Source organism: Haliotis cracherodii, unplaced genomic scaffold (assembly GCF_022045235.1).
Source record: "Haliotis cracherodii isolate W230 unplaced genomic scaffold, xgHalCrac1.p SCAF_3, whole genome shotgun sequence".
Classification (NCBI taxonomy): Eukaryota; Metazoa; Mollusca; class Gastropoda; order Lepetellida; family Haliotidae; genus Haliotis; species Haliotis cracherodii.
This window is the reverse complement of record NW_027266286.1, coordinates 5,462,139-5,471,894: the sequence shown is the minus strand read 5'-3', so window position 1 is coordinate 5,471,894 and position 9,756 is coordinate 5,462,139.

Here is a 9,756-nt window from a genome sequence, read left to right as displayed (position 1 = left end):
TGCATATATGAAGACCCCAACTTGCAGGGCTGCCCTTTGTCCAGTCATTCTCAATAGTCTGACCTCACACCCGCTGATAGGCCGTATGTGTGAAGATCTCAACTTGCGCTGCTGTCCTTTATCTAGACTTGTACAAGTCTTTAAGGCAATAATTATCAGATTAAATCATAATTTCTAAATTATGTAAATAATAAGAACAAGTCATCCCTGTAAGAGACTGGCGTGATGTCCACATATCTTGACTTGTCTGTTATGAGGATAGAATTACTACACATTCATGGACCATTCTATCAGTACATCACCTATCTATCAGTACAGTCTTGGAGCAAGGCTACCCTGTATCCTGACAATCTCAATAGTCTCCCATCCACCTTTAGACCGTATATAAACCCAACTTGCACTGCTGCCGTATGTCCAGACAGTGGAAATAGACCAGATTTTTGCACCGCAAAGGAAGACCCCAACTTGTAGCGGTCATCACCATGAAGTAACAGCATATGGGACACCTAAGTCACATCTCTTGAAGTGTGAATTATTGTATTCAATTTCTTGTATATAAACCTTGCCTGGCGCATTCTACTGGTCAGTAGACTATGGACATGACTATGAACTGATATTGTTTCAACCACATGGTATGTATTTACTAATATAGTCAACACTCTCTGCGGGACACGCATTTGGGTTATTGGTATTATGGAGAAATACTGGTGGGAACCCATGCTTGGCGACTATGCTTGTTGTAAGGGGCGACTAACGGGGTCGGGTGGTCAGACTCGATGACTTGGTTGATGTATGTCATCGTATTCCAATTGCGTGGATCGATGCTCATGATGTTAATCACATCTGGTCCAGACTCGATTATTTACAGACGGCCGTCACATGGCTGGAATATTGCTGAGTGCCACGTTAAACAACAAACAAACAAACAAACAAACTGGTGGGAAGAGTGAGGAAGACACAATTTATTGTTCATATTGGACTACTGGTCTTGGTCTACGGGCCACAGAGTACTGGTATGGACATTTGTCCTGCCCTTCAGGCTACACCGACAGCAGCCCTCTACAATGTCTACTGGCCACAGAGTACTGGTATAGACATTTGTCCTGCCCTTCAGGCTACACAGACAGCAGCCCTCTACAATGTCTACTGGCCACAGAGTACTGGTATAGACATTTGTCCTGCCCTTCATGCCACACAGACAGACCCTCTACAATGTCTACTGGCCACAGAGTACTGGTATGGACATTTGTCCTGCCCTTCAGGCCACACAGACAGCAGCCCTCTACAATGTCTACTGGCCACAGAGTACTGGTATGGACATTTGTCCTGCCCTTCAGGCTACACAGACAGCAGCCCTCTACAATGTCTACTGGCCACAGAGTACTGGTATAGACATTTGTCCTGCCCTTCATACCACACAGACAGCAGCCCTCTACAATGTCTACTGGCCACAGAGTACTGGTGTGGACATTTGTCCTGCCCTTCAGGCCACACAGACAGCAGCCCTCTACAATATCTACTGGCCACAGAGTACTGGTATGGACATTTGTCCTGCCCTTCAGGCCACACAGACAGCAGCCCTCTACAATGTCTACTGGCCACAGAGTACTGGTATGGACATTTGTCCTGCCCTTCAGGCCACACAGACAGCAGCCCTCTACAATGTCTACTGGCCACAGAGTACTGGTGTGGACATTTGTCCTGCCCTTCATACCACACAGACAGCAGCCCTCTACAATGTCTACTGGCCACATAGTACTGGTGTGGACATTTGTCCTGCCCTTCATGCCACACAGACAGCAGCCCTCTACAATATCTACTGGCCACAGAGTACTGGTATGGACATTGGTCCTGCCCTTCAGGCCACACAGACAGCAGCCCTCTACAATGTCTACTGGCCACAGAGTACTGGTATAGACATTTGTCCTGCCCTTCAGGCCACACAGACAGCAGCCCTCTACACTGTGTACTGGCCACAGAGTACTGGTATAGACATTTGTCCTGCCCTTCAGGCCACACAGACATCAGCCCTCTACAATGTCTACTGGCCACAGAGTACTGGTATAGACATTTGTCCTGCCCTTCAGGCCACACAGACAGCAGCCCTCTACAATATCTACTGGCCACAGAGTACTGGTATGGACATTTGTCCTGCCCTTCAGGCCACACAGACATCAGCCCTCTACAATGTCTACTGGCCACAGAGTACTGGTATAGACATTTGTCCTGCCCTTCAGGCCACACAGACAGCAGCCCTCTACACTGTGTACTGGCCACAGAGTACTGGTATAGACATTTGTCCTGCCCTTCAGACCACACAGACAGCAGCCCTCTACAATGTCTACTGGCCACAGAGTACTGGTATAGACATTTGTCCTGCCCTTCAGGCCACACAGACAGCAGCCCTCTACAATGTCTACTGGCCACAGAGTACTGGTATAGACATTTGTCCTGCCCTTCAGGCTACACAGACAGCAGCCCTCTACAATGTCTACTGGCCACAGAGTACTGGTGTGGACATTTGTCCTGCCCTTCATACCACACAGACAGCAGCCTCTACAATATCTACTGGCCACAGAGTACTGGTATGGACATTTGTCCTGCCCTTCAGGCCACACAGACATCAGCCCTCTACAATGTCTACTGGCCACAGAGTACTGGTATGGACATTTGTCCTGCCCTTCAGGCCACAGGAGACAACAGCTCCTTAATGACTAGTCATAGACCATCAGTTGTCCGTCCGTGACATAACCCTTCTTCATGTGTGTTTGTTGTTTAACTCCCTACTAAGCAATGTTCCAGCTATAGAAAAGTGTGGACCTGACAAACCAGTACAATGACAATGAAAACAATCAATTCACGAGCCAGACCATCTAGTCTGTCTACAAGTACAAGTTGTTTGGGGTCTACAATCACGTCACAAGCCAGATCATCCAGTCTATCAACAAGTACAAGTTGCTGGAGGTCTACAATCACGTCACAAGACAGGCCATCCAGTCTATCTACAAGTACAAGTTGCTTGAGGTCTACAATCACGTCACAAGCCAGACCATCCAGTCTGTCAACAAGTACAAGTTGCTGGAGGTCTACAATCACGTCACAAGCCAGACCATCCAGTCTGTCAACAAGTTCAAGTTGCTGGAGGTCTACAATCACGTCACAAGCCAGACCATCCAGTCTATTTACAAGTACAAGTTGCTTGAGGTCTACAATCACGTCACAAGCCAGACCATCCAGTCTGTCAACAAGTACAAGTTGCTGGAGGTCTACAATCACGTCACAAGCCAGACCATCCAGTCTGTCAACAAGTACAAGTTGCTGGAGGTCTACAATCAAGTCACAAGCCAGACCATCCAGTCTGTCAACAAGTTCAAGTTGCTGGAGGTCTACAATCACGTCACAAGCCAGACCATCCAGTCTATTTACAAGTACAAGTTGCTTGATGTCTACAATCACGTCACAAGCCAGACCATCCAGTCTGTCAACAAGTACAAGATGCTGGAGGTCTACAATCAAGTCACAAGCCAGACCATCCAGTCTGTCAACAAGTACAAGTTGCTGGGAGTCTATTCTAATCCAGAAACCCCATGGATTCTTACACTTTAAAAGATAATCATGGCTGGAAACATATCTGTGTCATGAGTGTTTCTGGGGTAGTGACACCTCGACATGCAACTTCAATGACCTCCAGTTGTCTGCTTCATTGAAGAGAACACAAAGATTGAAATAGTTTTGCAAACGTTTATTGATACAAAACCCTGAATGACCAAGGAGTAGAAAACAATGGCGAAAAATGAATTATGAATAAATGAACAAATGAACTTCTTATGAACAAATGAATACAATAATGTATTGTTCCTCTAAGGAATGTTCTATTGATGCTATAATGACAGGTGGAACAAACATTGACCAGCCTAGACCATGGTGGGACAGATAGTAGTCTCCCCATAGGTCACGAGGCCACCACCAGGTGGCAGCATGATCTTAGGGGAGATAACCCTTTTTGGGTGGGAAAGAAATTAAATTACAAAAGAGAATATCTAAGACAATTGAATAACCTGGTCAAGGCAAGACAGATTAACATGACAATGACTTGGAAGCGAAATATCTTAAAGAGATCTATTGTAGGCACAAATTGCAGAATTCACATGGAAGCCGATCTGGTGTAAAACAGTCGAATTGTTCACTCGCACATACCAATGAAACGTTTAGGACAATTTTGACACTAAGGTAACTTGATCATTTTTAGCACCCGAAAATAGATAAAAATTCAGCAGAATTAGATTTATCGATTCTGATCGGGAGTATTGAAGATTTGGACTGCCCTAACCGATCATCAGGGAGATGCAGTGGGAATGAGGACATCGACTTGACAGTTTCATTCACTAGCTCCAGCCACAGCTGACACATGATGAATACTAGAAATCGTAAGTTAGCTAATGCCTCGAGGATCACAGTCACACACACACAAACATGTTCACTAATGAATTTGTATATTTCAAATTTCCACCAATGAAATTGTCCGCTTGCTCATGGATGACTGATGGAACAATGTCATGATTGTCTCCATTTCATGGCTGATGGATGTGACAGATATAGAAAGACAATAAATAAAGTTGGTCTGATATGCAATTGGTTGCAAAAATAAGCACAGCTATATTTTGAGTATAAAAATCTTGCTTGGTGCATAGATATTATTGCATTTCATTGACAACCAAGTTCAGTAATGGATAGTGACTGGAGCTAGTGGTACGTCTTGACAGACCTCATCTGTATGGGACAAACAGGGACACGAACCACGCAACACAATAACTTTACTTCCAGGGCTCATTTTGAAGACTACTCAATTAATTTCAGAACAAGTAACTCAAAGACAAAACAAATCGGGCCAGTATCTGCTGCTTATTGAATGATACATTACAAAAAGGGACAAACTATTAACAATTTTCCTTTACAGTGCCATGTCAAGTATACAGTTTTTGAGCTATTGTCATGTTTGTTGACCTTTTGAACTTCTTGGCGGGACTACCTATTTGATTAGCATTTAGAAATCAATTGATTAGCATTCATTAACATTCAGTTAAATTACTGACAAACAGGCACAAAATGTGGCACACAAGGCCTTGTTCCACAAAGTAATCTTAGCACTGCGACTCAGTCATATAGTTGCGATAGTATCAGCTCCACGACTAAGTCACAGAGTTACGATAGTCTCAGCTCTATAGAGTAGGTCTTCGCATTAAGATGGCTTTGTGGAACAGGACCCAACGGTGCTAAAATAACCGTTTGTTCTGACCATCACACTTACAACAGAACATTCATTCATGTATTCCAACAGAACCGAGGGAAACTGGATCACTTTCCACACTGACAAATGTCCCTTGGTTCTCGACTAAAACATCACACATGTGGCAAATATTTTCTCCATTACACTTTGTACAATAGAACATAATAACATGCAACAGAACATATTTCACTCCTTGTTTATAATGGAAATAAACATTTGCAACATGGGAAAATATCATTTGGATAGGCCTGCAACACAGAACATGGAGACTACGGGAGGATGCATCAACACACGACTAATAACACATGTTTTAGGACTGCATCACTAAAACGTTCAGATCTCCGGAAGTGGTTCACGACACAGGCCAGCCATGACCCTACAACAATATGCCAGTACTCCCGGTTGGTCAAGTCGAACTAGTCCGCAGGTCACTTCAGACTAGTGGTTTGTGTAAAATAGCTTAGTTTTGGTAGAAACAACGTCTCCCTGGATTTTCACTAGTCTTGGACTAACAGACTAGTGGCCTTGTCTATCCCTGTCATAACTTGTAGCTCAGGAGTAGCACTAATTCAAGGGCGGCAGTGAAAATAATGACACTCCTCATTGAATTCCTATTTTTGTTTGTGTTGTCATGGATACAGCTTGATGTTGGTCCGACTTCACTCAGAGGGAGCAAGGAATTTACGCGTTTACAGCTATATATATATATATATGACACTGTAGCAAACATGGAGTAAAGTCTATCATCTGGTGACGAAACTTTGAAACTAATCACATCTTATTGTCGGCTGATGTCCTCATTAGCTTCCTAGCTCATCAAACAGTGACATCATTCGGACACAAACTTGGGCGTCATCACTTTCCTCAAATCTAGGGTGTCATCACACAAGAACATCATGCACTGTATAGGTTTCTACATGTCTGATGACATCCAAAGAATGAGTGCCCATGTACTGGTGTATTGCTGCGGAAGCTGGCTGCCATGTGTACAGAGTATAGGGACCACGTCAAGAGATCTAACAGATCGCTAGTGAGGTAAACTGGGTCCAGTCATGACAACAACAGCATTAAGTTAAATAAATAAATAATGTCAATAAATACCATGGTGATGTAGGAATACTTTAAAATTTATGACATCTTCTGACAATGTGTCAAACATGACAATTCTGGAGTATTTTTTTATATTTTTTTCTCTCAATATTTTCAATACAAAAAATAATTCAGACATTTCTCCGTGACAATGAAATGCCTTATGTGGAGCAAATAAATAATGAAAAAAAACATAACTGGCAAGGTTTTTTTTTTCATGAATTGAGGCATTGCACAGTCTATGTTAAATGAAGATATGGTGATATATGCCCTTAGCATACACCTCGTTCTGATGATTTGTTAAAAATAAACAATACAAACTCGAAAAGTACATTCATATTTCTAATGTCAATCTGGGAATGCCCTTATCAAAATCATAGGAATTTAAACAAAGGTCAATTGTGGTTCATTTGGAATCAATTAACAGTGTATGAATATCAACCAAAATACATGACTCATAGAGCAGACACTTTTCAAACAGATTTGGCAGCTCAGGTTCATGAGAATTTCTTGTTATGATAACAAGTTTTGTGACAAACACTCTTGCTATGCGCTGTAACCTTATGAGTGATATGCATTTGAAAGTTGTCTTCAGACAATGATTTGATCAGTGATACTGTGGTCATTAGGGAATCATTGATATCCAGAGAAACGGCCAGTAACAGACTTATGCAATGATCATGTGAGAGTTTAAGCTGAAGGGAATGATGCACACGGACACATAGAAATCACCATGAATTCATTTCATTTGATAAACACGACAACAGATCATAAAGATATACAATTTTCTGGTAGCGAAGTCTCATTTTTTAACAGAGTTGATCCTGCATAAGAAACAGTCGTAAGAAATGAAGTGACCACCTGTCAACGACTTCTCAGTGACGGGGAATTTTTCATATTAATGGACATATGCTAGGTATCAAGTGAGTTGAAAAAGAAGACCTTTGTATATTCTGCAAGAACAGAGCTTTATCTTAACAATGATTCTGACAGAAAAAGTAACAAGATTTCTTAATGGTATGATAAATTCCTCTACCCATATAGGAACTTGTACACAGTGTATTCACCTCTTCAGCCATGCACAGCAAGAAGATATCTACCATAAGAAGTCATCTTGTGTTCAAACATGCATATTTTAAAATTTCATTAAAAACAATAACAATTTGGGATCTTGTTCCCAACTTGTTTCCACATGTAAATACTGTAGTGTTGGGATGGCCAAACATTGAATGAAGTTTTAAAACAGGCATGTCAGGCTCTACCGCAAGAGAGCATCTAAGAGCATTCAACAGTAATTAGAGACTTTTTACAGGCTTCTTTTAACAGACGTAGCATTCATAATTTGCTCTTGTTGACTGACATTTCATGTAGCATGCTTCCGTAAGTTGCTATATACAATTTTAAAGATTTTCAAAGTCAGTCATTCCCATGCAACGACTGTTAAAACAAGCCAGTCAATATATCAACTCTTTGTTTCATAACTATTTAATATAACCCTGAGCGAAACATTTGAACCAGTGTTCCAACTGAATGAAACCTCCAAGAACTGTTCATTCTATCTAAGTACGACAAATATTGATCAACTTATGATTGCGCATCATATTTATGACTAGATGATGCCTTGTAAGTGCAACAACAGACTACCTAGATATCTATATACAATCAAGCATGCACATAACACACGACATGTCATCGCACCCAACATGGTGGCATCGCACCTTAATAAGTTAGGAATCCGGGGCAATTTTACACAGATCTATATACAATTAATGGGCACAAAATTCAATAGTATATATTAGTCTCTTTGCCCAAGGGACAAACCAAATATGAATCCACTGACGCATGAAATAAGTTAAATACCTGGTATATTCAAGATTAGTGTTTTGATTTCGTGGGCACAGTACTCATTAAATAAATCTACAATTCTCTGTGCCCGTCGAAATAAAGCAACTACTTGAAAGACACATGCACAACTAATAAATTAATTAAACCCATATCAACAAACCTGGAAACAATCAGTTACTTGATGTGACAAATCTCTTACTGCATTAAGGTTTGGGCAAATATTGGAGAATTTTCAACACTTTCCAAACAAGTATAGTGATGTCCAAACTGAAAATGGGGGTGATTCAAGACTTAAAGTTTGGAAACTATCAAAGTTTAGACACTCGTTTTCTTTTAACATTTGTAACGATAACCTGTAAAATAATCTCATAAAAATATAATACAATAACTGTCCATGCCTGTGTTTCCAGAACTTGACGATACATGATTAAAGTGGTCAATGGACTCAAAAGCGATTTGTCCTCGTCTTGAATAACGGTGGATTTACTTGAAAGTTAATTTCAAGGCATATTAAGTCAACAATATCATAATTCTGTTCATTCTGGAAGAGGGCACATTTCAGACTACACCTTGGATTACCTGTCGCACTGAGTAGTTTTCACACCTGAAGCCTTACAACACAGACCCATAAATACGCAGGCCTTGGACTACCCTTCTAACAGTCACGGACTGATGAGAGATTCCAATATTGATATATGTTGTCAGTATACGAAAAGGTTCAGCCGCTATGTATGTGAGATTACCTTGGAGTAATCAGCCCGGGAAGAGCATACTGCATTGAAACTTACTCTAACACATATTTTGAATCAAAAGCATGAAATTCTTCCTCTGAAGTTGAAAGTGTGTTCACAATGAACAAGGAAGTCATCTCAGTGTCTGTGTCAGAGCGTCAATTTTTACAAAAACTTATTTGGACAAAGCACTTTTATGAACAAGCATTTCAAAGTGATTGTGTCTTCTTTGATTCAAAGTATTAACTTGGGAGGTATATTTACAGTCTGTTTCTAGACGTAAGAAGTTAGATCATATGTATGCACCATACGCCAATTTCTAAATGTCTACGAAATATGTATAACTAGATATTTGATGAGTATCATTGTATGAAAGCTAAGCACTTAAGGTACAGGGGAACTTTTCCATAAAATACAAATAATAGAAGCTCAATTAATACAATTTGGCAAGTGAACCACTCAATGATTTTCACAGGGTATGTGTAAAATATAAGTCGAAGTTTGACAACCTAATCACCGAGATGTACATGTTTCTACTCTCAAGACATACAGACCCATTTCGATATCTATGGGAAAACTACTCATTGTGCAGGGAAATAACTTTCCAGGAAGTCAAGTGAATCATACAGACATACAGAGGAAACCAACCACATAGGACAGACAGCCCTGGAGAAAAAGCTAAACTTTGTACAATTTAGTCCAATTTCAAACAATCCTCTCGGAAGAAGACAGATTGATGCATTTTCTTTTTAAAAAAAAGACATATCAACAAAGAGAATCAACATATTCGTGATGGATAATTTA